Here is an 11,388-nt window from a genome sequence, read left to right on the forward strand (position 1 = left end):
ATACAAAATTGGCTTACAATACAATGTAAGGGCACAGGCAGCATATAATACAGGCAGGGGTTAAACACAGTTGGAGCACAGCAAAAATGGAAAGAGCAGGCAGGATAGGATGGCTGGCTGGCTGCCGACTGCCACCAAAGCAGTTAACAATGGCATTAGTGAAGCAAAGTCCCAACAATAGGTGTCAAGTCACACTGGACTGTCTGGCCATGTCCTTCTTGTCTGACTCCTCTTCACAATTGCTGTGCTCGGTCTGTTTTTGGAAAACTGTATTAGAGAGTTGCACCGGTCCTGGAGGTACTGCAATACCAGATCGATGCGTGGAGTGGACAGAGCAAGCTCTTCTTCCATCTCCCTGTTCTAAAAATCCATTTAATATATGGTCCCCAGATAGGGGACATATCAGATGTTAAACTGATAAGATTAATTAAGCGAGATTCGGACCACTTGTCAAGACCAAGCGTTTTCCATCCCCACCATTGGGTCAGTCAAACCTGTGGGCGCTTCGTCTCTGGGCAGGCCCTACGCTCTTTCTCCGGTGGACAAGGGTGGCAGATTTGCATAGGGTGGCCCCTTACAGAGCTACACCAACAGGTAGACCGTCCTTAACAGAGGTACTCGTGCACTGCATTCTTTCCCTGAATGCCAGTTCCTTTCCACTCTGAACACTGATAAGAACAGATTTTTTTAAATTCTTTATTTAAAATTCAATTAAAAACAAAATATATACAACAACAACATAGAATAAAGAAAAAAAATCATTACATCAAACTTCACAAATCAAAACTATCAGAAGGAACATTTACATAATCTTATTCAACCCACCCCAAAAGCACCCTCCTCTTTATTTACATAACCCACCCTCCAAATAAACTTTATTTACATAAAAACATTTGCATACATATAACCAGAAAAAAATATAAATCACTTCTTTACATATCCCACCCATATTATTAACCAAAAAAACTTTATTACCACACACCCACCCAATCCAAACCCTCCTCATATATAAAAGATACTGAAAAAAAAAAACAATGACAAAAAACAATATTTTTTTCCTCCCGCATTCCTTTTCCACACCACCAAAAAGATTTTTCTGAAAAGAAAACAGAAGTAGAATTTAACACACAAAACACATAATAATTAAGAACACAATTTTGTACACCGCACACCCCACCACCACCTCATACCCACTCCCTCCATTTATGGAACATCCATTTCTTTTTGACAAAATCTTCACCTTTTCTTATCATAAAACCCATAGGCAAAAAGCCTACCACGGACCATGGAAGCACATTCTTTAGAACTAATCATTACTTTTTTAAAAGTCAAAATATACCTCGCATTCCATAAACTTTCTTTTATACAATTCACAATCATCCAAAGAATTCTCTTCTCATCCTTTCCTATCCCACTCAAACCATAAATCATCATATCAAAATTTAAATTTTCTACACCAGTCAAACCCTTAATCATTTTTCTCAAACACATTCGCACCTCCTTCACATAGTTACATTCCCACATCACATGATCCATATTTTCAATCTTACCACATCCTTCCCTTGGACATACTTTGCTATCCACACACCTTCTTCTCCTTTGAAACTCTCTCGTAGGCAAACATCTATGTACACACATCCAGGCAATATCCTTCTGTCTATTTTCAATCTCCTTACTACAAACATTCCTCCACACTTCCTCACACTCTTCCATCCTAACACCCCCAATCATTTCCATCTCTTCCTTCCCCATAATTTTCATCACAACCTTTTTCCGACAACACCACTCATCGCGTTATATCCTGCAACTCAAATCTTCGAATATATCTATCAATTCTAACATTTCCTTAACACACTTCCACCTTCATATCTCAACATACATCCCTCAATCCCTTCCTTCCGACTCAGCTCAACACAAGCACTAACATATTTAATTCCCAAAAATTTTTCAACATCAACCATCCCCTTACCACCATTTATACCACATTTCACAACTTTTAACCTACTCAACTTTTCCATCTTAAAATTAAAAAAAAAAAAAAAAATGTATTCTATAATACTTCTCAAAATCCTATCCGGTGCAGGGAAAACTAAAAACAAATACAAGAACATAGGCAATATCACCCCCTTAATGACAAGTACTCTTCCTTCCATTGTCATACTCGGCAAACTCCACAATCCCACTTTCTTTCTAATTTTTTACCGTACACATCCTTCCAACTCTCTTTACCACATAAATCCTTGTCAAACTTCACTCCCAACACTTTTATACTTCCACCACATTCCTTCCAACCACAAGATTCAAAACAACTCCAGGACCCACAAAACTTACACAGACTCTTCTCCATATTCACACTGAAACCACTTGCACTACAAAACAAATCAATCAATATTCTAACTCTTCTCAAACTCCTTACATCCCTACATATAATGGTAATATCATCCATATATCCAATCACTTTCAAGCATCTCCCACTTCCATCTGGTATCTCCACACCCCTAACATACTTGTCATTCATCAACATCCTAATTAATGGCTCAATTACACATACAAACAGGACAGGCGATAATGGGCATCCCTGCCTTGATTTAATTTTGACTTCCCTTGTCAACCATCCATTCACAATCACTCTACATCCAATATCACAGTATAAACACTTAATCCACCTTAACATTTTTTCAGGCACTCCCATTTTTTCCAAAACACCAAACATAAACTCATGCGATACTCTATCATACACCAATACACCAACTGGAATTTTCCTATCATTACAAAACCACTGCACATCCCTTAAAAGCACCAAACACTCACTCACTTTCCTTCCAGGCACAGCACACACTTGTTCCTCACCCACCATACTATCCACCACCCTCCTCATCCTATCCGCCATCAATTTAGCAATAATTTTATATTCAGTATTTAATAATGATATTGGCCTCCAATGTTTTAAATCACTCTTTTCACCCTTTTTATATAACAGCACAATCACACTCTCACACATAGATTTTGACATTTTCCCTTCTTCCAAAACTTTACACACTACCTCATAAAGCACACACCCAACCAAATCCCAAAAGGCACAATAAAATTCACATGGCAAACCATCACTCCCAGGCGTCTTCCCTTTTCTCATACTCTTCATGCATTTTTCAACTTCTTCCATACTAACCTGCGCATTCAACACTTCCTCATCTTCCAAATCAAGTCTCTTATCTCTGACTTTCTCAGAAAATAAATCCTCATAAAACTTACTCACTGCCACACTAATTTTATCATTCTCCTCCACAACTCTACCAGATTCATCCATTACGTTTTCCATTTCCACTTTTCCTTCATACACCTTTTTAAAAAAGAATTTTGTACACTTCCCATTGTTTTCTTTTATAATCATTTTCTTTTGAATCATAATATCCTTTCCTTGCCTTATACACCTCCTAATCTTCTCTCTAGCTTCTATCAATTCACACTCCACATTCCTTCTCCATTCTTTCATCTCATACAAATATAATAACCTCTTATGCCACATTTCATACACCTCCCTCTCCTTCTTCAGTTTATCACTTCCTTTCCTTTTAAAAAACTTTCTAGTCACACTTTTCACCCAATCCCACCATTCAATAACACTCGTAAATTCCCTCTTTCTTTCCTTCCACACCATCCAAGCTTTCCTATACTCTTCACAAATATCCTTGTCCTTAAGCAATTCTACATTCAACTTCCATACACCCTTACCATGCATTTTACCTCTCACCATACTCACGATACATTCTATCCTTCCATGGTCCGTAAAGGGTTCCCGACGTATTTTCAAAGAAGACGTCTTCCACTCTTTTGATAAAAAACAAAAATCAATACGTGACTTAACATCCCCTTTATCAATAAAATAAATATAACCCTCCCCTTCACTACAATCCACCAAACCAAAAGTTTTAATTATATTTCCCAATTCTTTTCCTGTACTATCAACTCCCCCACCATCCCCATCACACCCCACCCGACACTGATCACCAATTTTTATAATACAAATAAAATCACCCACCACAATAGTCAATTCCCTCCCTCCCAAAAATAACATTATTTTTTCCCACAATTCCAACCTTTCCCTCCTCTCCACAGGTGCATATATACAAAATACCCTAAAAACCACCCCCTCCCTCTCACACCATATAACCATTGCCCTCCCATTTTCAATTTCAATCTTTTTAAAAATTTTAATCCTATTATTCCCACACAAAATCCCCACACCCAGATTTTTCTTTTTATTTATGGACCATGCAATATGTCCCAAACTCCAGTCTTTTGGTTCCTCCTCCAAATAACATTCTTAGAGGCAGTGAATGTCCATCTTATAGGATTCCAACAGCTTAAAAATTGCAGCTCTCCTGTTCTTATCCTTGATTCCCCGGACATTCACTGATGAAATTTTTATATTCATTTCAAAAGATTTAGTTTAGCTTTCACTGACTTTTCTTCCTTCCACCTTTTGACCTTTTAGCCTTTGCAGTTTCAGAAATAACTTCTGCCAAAGAGGAATCAGAATCACTGGACACAGATCCAATCAAATCTGACGAAGCAGAGGACTTTCGTTTCAAAGAAGCAGGATCAGTCTCCATAACCTGCTCTTTTTCTACCACATCCCTTTGGCGCTTTGCGTCACATGCCTCTGTCACCTTCCCCTCTGTGATCAGGTGTTCTGGGGCCTGCACGCAGGTTCCCCATTCATTCCGCGTCTACAGGGAAGGGATCTGGCCGGCTATGGATCATTTCAGCCTCACACGCCCTGGGAGCTGGGCCACCCACCGCTTCAGCATAGGATCTTATGGGTACTGGACCTACTGACCCTCCATATCCCTCCTGTTGCCCTTCCTGCCTTCTCAAGGAGGGAGACAGACGGGCCAAATGTCCCACCATGCCACACATATGACACCTTTTTGCCTACTTACATTCCGCAGTCTGGTGATCATTGCCCTTGCAGTTCTTACAGGTAACACCACATTCATCCTTTGTGTGTCCGAATCTTAGGCACTTCCTACAAAAAGACGGCTGCCCTTGGTACCACAGGTAACCCCTCTGAGTACCTATAGAAAAGGTCTGAGGAGGGTGCTTAATGTCCCCAACACTGCCAATACGTTGCTTGAAAACAACAATAAACTTCTGATTTCCATTTAAAGTCCCATATTCATTTGTCAAGTTTGTTCCTTCTGATATAAAGTCACAAAAAATCGATAAAAACTCCCGGCTCTGCGTATTCTTTACAAAAGGGTTGTACATATGTACAGTCACAACCACCCTTTGTCTCAAATCGCTACTAAAAAAAGAAAGTGCTTGTAGCCAAACATGTCCCAAAAAACGATTTTTCTGCTCCACACAAGTCTGCAAATCAGCCTTGGTCTGGAAGGTAACATCATAACAACCGGACCTCGGGAAGCACTGCAGGCAAAAGATCTCGCTAAACCTTCAAAAATCTCCTCCTGCACCGTAGGTAGCTCAAGGTTCTCCCTTCTAGACCCGGTCACGATCAGTCTAAAGGTATTTGGTGCATCGGGAGCACCAAATCCAGCAAAATCACCCATACGGCCTAAAGCTCTCCAGAGTGCCGCAGCAAAATTGCTCACCCGATCGCAACTCACGCTTTCGGGTGGTGTCTACCCCAATAGCAGCATGGGAGGAACCCGCAGGAACCTCCCAAGGCCGAGGCGGCTGGCTCCCTACTTGCTAGCACTTTCAACAGAGAAACAAACGTGCTTGATCTTTGCCAAAACGTCGAGAAGCGATGCACTGATTTTTTTTTTTAATTCTTTATTTAAAAATCATATTAAAACATATAAAAGAAAAAATCATTTCCATATATTCAAAACAACAAAACAAAATCATCATAATTATATTTCACATTCAAAAAGAAAAAAAACAATTAAAAAGTAAAACATTATCTTATTTACATAATCCCACCCCCAAAATACTCCACAACTTTATTCCACCCACAAAAAACAAACATATTTACATAAACGTACCACAATCACATCCCACACACTTTATCCCACCCCCAACAAAACAAACTTATTAGCATAACTCCACCCACAAACCTCCCCAAAAATAAAGACCTTTATTCCACCCAACACCAAAAAAAAAACGTGTTTACATGTTTACACACTATTCTTCCAAATACCCACATCCGATGTTCACTCCAAATCACCAATTCCAAATATCTGGCTTTCTAGAATAGCAAAAAAAACATATATTAATATAAACAAAAGGACACGCAATATTGATATAAAAAAGGTTACATCCACTCCTTCCATTTAAGAAACATCCATTTTTCTTTTAGAATTTCCTCCCCTTTTTTACATAAATCATAATGAACATATAAAAACAACCTACCACGGACCATGGAGGCACATTCTCTTGGGCTTATTAGAACTTTTTTAAACACCAGCATATTCCTTACATCCCACAAACACTCCTTTAAACAACAAACAATCATCCACAACACTCTTTTCATTTCTTTTCCAATACCTAACCCATAAACAACCATATCAAATGTCACACATTCTCTGGCAGTCAACCCCTTAATTAGACTTCCCAAACAACTACGTACTTCTCTCTCAAAATCACACCCCCACATCCCATGATCCATATTTTCAATTCCCCCGCATCCTTCTCTAGGACACACCTCACTCTCCACACATCTCCTTTTTTGAAATTCTCTCGTCGGCAAACACCTATGCACTCACATCCACGCCACATTCCTCTGCCTATTCTCAATTTCCTTATCACATACATTCTTCCACACTTCCTCACACTCCTCCATTTTTACACCTCCAATCATCTCCATCTCCTCCCTTTCTCTCTTCCTCATCATCACTTTCTTTGTAATACACCACACTTCCTCCGATACATCCTGCAACTAGTATCTCCTAATATACCTTTCAATTCTTACATAAAACCATGGGGACACAAAACACACCGGCTTATCAATCTGACTTCTCCATAATTTACACCTTCTCAGTACACCACCACCTGCATACCTTATCATACATCCTTCAATCCCATCCTTCTTACTTAATCCCACACACGCACTTACATACTTTACTCCTAAAAACCTTTCCACATCCACCATCCCTTTTCCTCCATTCACACCCAACCTAACCACTTTCACCCTACTTAGCTTTTCCATTTTTGAATTCCATAAAAGACTAAAAAGATCTTTTACTATCCTCTTCAGCACTCCGTCAGGTACTGGAAACACTAGAAACAGATACAATAATATAGGCACAATCACAGCTTTTATCACCAACACTCTTCCTTCCATAGTCATACTTCTCATACTCCATAAACCCACTTTCTTGCTTACTTTTCCACTCACACCAACTCCCCCGACCATACAAATCATTATCAAATTTTACTCCTAGTACTTTTATACTTTCCTTACATTCTTTCCACCCACTGCTTCCAAACCTTCTCCATTTTCCAAACAACTTACATTCACTTTTATCCATATTAATCTTAAAACCACTTGCACTGCAAAAGATACTCGCTAATAACCTTACCCTCCTCAAACATTCCACATCTCTGCATACCACAGTAATGTCATCCATATATCCTATCACCTTGTGACACCTTCCACTCCCCCCAGGAATCTCTACACCTCTCACACACTTATCCCTCATTATCCTCCTAATCAACGGTTCTATCACACATATAAACAATACAGGCGATAAGGGACACCCTTGCCTTACCCCGGACTTAAATTTGATTTCTTTTGTTAACCATCCATTCCTCACCAGTTTAGATCCAATATCCTCATATAAACATTTAATCCAATTTAACACCACCCCAGGCACACCCATTTTCTCTAAAACCTTAAACATAAAAACATGCGACACCCTATCATACGCTTTCTCAAAATCCACAGCCAATACACCCACAGGAATCTTCCTATCCTTTCAAAACCATAACACATCCCTTAAAAGCACCAGAATTTCATGAATCTTTCACCCAGGTACCGCACACACCTGCTCTTCTCCCACCATTTTATCCACCACTTTCCTCATTCTCTCCGCAATCACTTTTGCCAAGACCTTATAGTCCATATTCAATAATAATATGGGCCTCCAATTCTTCAAATCCATCCTCTCTCCCTTCGTATATAACAAAACAATCACACTTTCACGCATAGTTTTAGACATCCTTCCACTTTTTAACACTTCACATATTACATCACACATCTCCTTTCCAATCACAAAGACACAATAAAATTTACGCGGTAACCCAACCCTTCCCAGGGTTCCATCCCCTGCTCCTTTTCCGCACCTCTTTCCCTCTCATACTCCATTCTACAGACCCCAGCCACCTCCCCCTCCTGCCACGTCCACAGGGGAGGGATCTGGTCTTACATGGACTACCGTATCACACGCATCAGGCACTTCCCTTATTGCATCTGCCCTGGGGATTTTGCCACTAGATACGTCAGCGTATGACCTGGCAGGGCCAGGATCTGTCTGTCTGTCTGTCTGACGGGAATGTCAATTTGTGGCCAACTTGCTATACAAAAGCCCTGGATACACTGTCAATACATAAGGTCAGTCCCTGAAGCAGTATTTCACTTGGTACATGTTCCCAGAGCCCCACTTACCCAGACACTCTATGAATTTTGGCGGCCAAACCATGTTCAGGGGATTGCAATTCACATCAAAAGTTTGAGGTTACAGTTCAGAAACTGATATGTGTAAGGGGTTTAAAGTGTATCCAGGAACTTGTAGAGCTTGTATGCTGCAATTCCCACTCTGACCAGTTAGAGGTGTGGTCGAGAGGCTTCACTGTGGGGACCATCATGCATTTCACTAGTGCTAATTATTTGCTTTTGTTTTGGTGTAAAAATAATTCACAATTTAGTGCTATTTTCTTAATAAAAATAAACATTTTGGCCAAAAATGTATAAAAATGGGTAAAGCTAGATTTAATGATGTATGTGGAACGTCGTGTAAAAACCTTAATGCCGATTTTGAGTGGTGGAAGCCATGGACTGTAAGGACCATCATGCATTGCACCAAAGCTAAGAATTTACATATGTAAACTTAAAAAAACAATATAAAATCAAATAAATGTTTTTCTAATGTTATTTACTATTTACAAAAAAAAAGTTCATCAATACCTTGACAAATGGTTTAAAATTTAATGATGGATATATTTTCTCTCACTAACTTGTGTAAAGGTGAATCACAAGGGGGGGGCTTTTCGGACATAACCAACATTTATGCCTTAAACTAATGAGTAAGGAAAATAATGAACTGGGCTGATGCCTGGTTCCTCACCCATTGTGAGAAGACTTTTTGAAGGAGTATAGGTCTCCCTGTGGAGGATCTGCTTACTTTGCAGGACCTTCTGGTGCTGAGATCTGCTCCTACCTATGAATAAGTAAAAAGTAGAGTAAAGTTTGTTTTACCTGGGTATCTCCAGTAATTGAGACCCACCAGCTGAGCTATTTCACTCCCTGTGATGTTTAGGAGGGCTATTGGAGCTCCTGGTGATTTGGGTTTGGATTTAAGTACAGAGAATTTTTTACCATCACCAAAGTGTTTTCTTTGGGATCACTAGAATGTATCATTTCTTTTCCAATGCTCATAGATAAATGAGAACAAAGGAATGCTATTACTATTAAAAGAGAGGGAAAAGCAGGAGAGATGTGGAAAATAAAGGAGATTGGACTGAGGGAAGGAAAGAGAGAGAAGTCAACAGAGGAGAAAATGAGAGGGACAAGGAGAGAGAGAGCATGGATAGGGGAGAGAGAGAGGGGGAAAGAAAGAGGGAAGAGGGGAGAAAGGAACAAAGTTGGATGAGGAATACAGAAGAGAAAATGAGTATAGATAGGGGGAATTGAATGAAGAGAGTAGTGTAACGCCTTCAGTACATTTGATACCGGGCTCAGATCTCTGCACTGTATATGACCTCAGTATAATCACTTTTACTTTGCGCATGCTGTTACTTGTCAGCCAGCAGTAGCATGTTCCAATTCCACATAGAGGTGCTGTAATAGCGCCCCCTGCTGATCATGATGCATTAGGTGGCCTTGAGGGAAATTCAGCCCTTTGGGGGGATATGCATAAGATCTTCCTACAGAAAGAACATATGTGGATCTAGAAACAGAAAACCACAACATATCCAGGTCTCAATTAATTTATCAGTTTTCTACCTTTCCTCTACCCTCTTTATGTATGTTTGACAAACCATGACATATGGACATATGAGAAGGCACAGATAGGGGGTCAAGGCCATGATCTTTGGTTTACAAGACCAATGCCTTACCCCTTGTCCAGTGTGCTACACGTTTTCCCGTCACTGCATCATGATATATATAGCGGGAACTATGGTAAAGCCTAGGGATAGATAAAATAAAAATGAGAAAAGCAGGATTTTTCATATTTTATCTATTAGTGATAGACAAGAAACATAAAGATACCTTCCAACCATCTTTATGTGTTACACATTCCAAACTTGTAATTTACTTGTAGCAGACTGCCGTGGCAGCATCATGAACGATATAAGAGCAAAGCACAGATGGTCATTGAACCCATTATGAAGAAATCCATTCCAGGATTGCTGGATCACCTTGGTTCATCCATAATGATCTATTTTCTGCAACCTTGGATAACTTCTGTAAATCAGCCCAATGTGCAGTAACCTTACAAGCCCAACAAAAGAAAGATGTATTGGGAAAAACCTCTATGATGTACAGAGCATCCTACCAAAGCCGGTTCACAGTGGACAAACATAAAACTTCTGCACGTGTGGTCTGGTGGCCAAGTGGCAAGATGCTGGACTTGTAAACCACAAATCATGAGTTCATTGTCCACCTGTGCTTTACAGTGTCATTCCATGCTAATTCCTTAGAGAAATTTCCCACCACTTCCTCTGGATTTATTGTAAATGAAATGAACAATTAATTTTATTTGGTCTATGTTATTTGTCTGTTTTTTAGCAATGGCAGTGCAACAAGTAACATTGTCTCCATAATGATCATGACTTGTATCGACTTGCACAGGCAAGCTTGGACAGTAAGCTTTGAAACCAGCTAAGGCTATCACCTATGAATCTGTGTCAATCTCAGAACTTTATTTGTCCTAGATGAACCAAGGTGATCACAGAACTGGAATACATTGACGCATTTCGCAAACTGTGGAGGAAATCTCATGTTCCATGGAACCCTGGTTGGGAATGACTGATCTATAGTATTCTTTGCTTCTATCCTGGTAACTATATGAAAGGTTTGTAGGGAGCTGGGGGGGATCTGGGCCAACAGCAGGGAGGAGTGGATTGTGCTAGAGAATTGACTTGTCCTGGAATGGTCAAATTTTCCAGGTAGACCAAATCATATTGCTGGTGGCAAAATAT

The 11,388-nt window shown here is 39.8% G+C and overlaps 1 non-coding gene and 1 pseudogene across 1 annotated transcript; one reads left to right on the forward strand and one right to left on the reverse strand.

Moving 5' to 3' along the window:
* Nucleotides 1-275: 275 nt before the first annotated feature.
* LOC140330256 (U2 spliceosomal RNA) lies at nucleotides 276-436 on the reverse strand (annotated as a pseudogene).
* Nucleotides 437-9,253: 8,817 nt separating this feature from the next.
* On the forward strand, nucleotides 9,254-9,401 carry LOC140330195 (U12 minor spliceosomal RNA). Its single transcript, XR_011920665.1, has one exon. It is a non-coding gene; the product is annotated as a U12 minor spliceosomal RNA (small nuclear RNA).
* Nucleotides 9,402-11,388: the final 1,987 nt, after the last annotated feature.

The sequence above is a fragment of the Pyxicephalus adspersus genome, chromosome 4, assembly GCF_032062135.1.
Source record: "Pyxicephalus adspersus chromosome 4, UCB_Pads_2.0, whole genome shotgun sequence".
Taxonomy (NCBI): Eukaryota; Metazoa; Chordata; class Amphibia; order Anura; family Pyxicephalidae; genus Pyxicephalus; species Pyxicephalus adspersus.